Source organism: Tupaia chinensis, unplaced genomic scaffold (genome assembly GCF_000334495.1).
Source record: "Tupaia chinensis unplaced genomic scaffold, TupChi_1.0 Scaffold149964_2, whole genome shotgun sequence".
NCBI classification, from domain to species: Eukaryota; Metazoa; Chordata; class Mammalia; order Scandentia; family Tupaiidae; genus Tupaia; species Tupaia belangeri.
In genome coordinates, this window is record NW_006209806.1 from 1,769,638 (window position 1) to 1,770,013 (window position 376).

General features: G+C 69.1%; 1 protein-coding gene across 1 annotated transcript in view; it reads right to left on the minus strand.

Moving 5' to 3' along the window:
- SIRT6 (sirtuin 6) overlaps positions 1-376 on the minus strand; it is a 7,614-nt gene that overhangs the window by 1,865 nt on the left and 5,373 nt on the right. The gene's annotated exons all lie outside the window — the stretch shown is intronic.

Consider the following 376-nt stretch of genomic DNA (forward strand, 5'->3'; position numbering starts at 1 on the left):
GGCCGGATCTGCAGCGAGGTGCCCAGCGTGATTGACAGGTCGGCGATCCTGGGCGGGAAGCGAGCACTCAGCCGACCCCCGCACACCTCGGCTCCCTACACCTGCCACTGCCCGAGCCACTCCACCCAGTGGGAGAAACGGCGTGGCTGAGCCCGGCGCCGCTGGACGCTGTCCACCAAGGGAAGCACTGCAGCTCCTGGGCTGGCATCCAGGCCGTCACCGCCTGGCTGGGTCGGGGACAGGGGCTGACTCAGTTTCCCCAGCTGCAAAATGGGCCTCCCGCAGACCTGTCCAGGGCCATGAGGTGAGGAAGCCCTCCCTGACTCCGCCTCTGAGCGGAGTCCCCTGCCTATGGCTGGGGGTGGCTGGGGTGCCC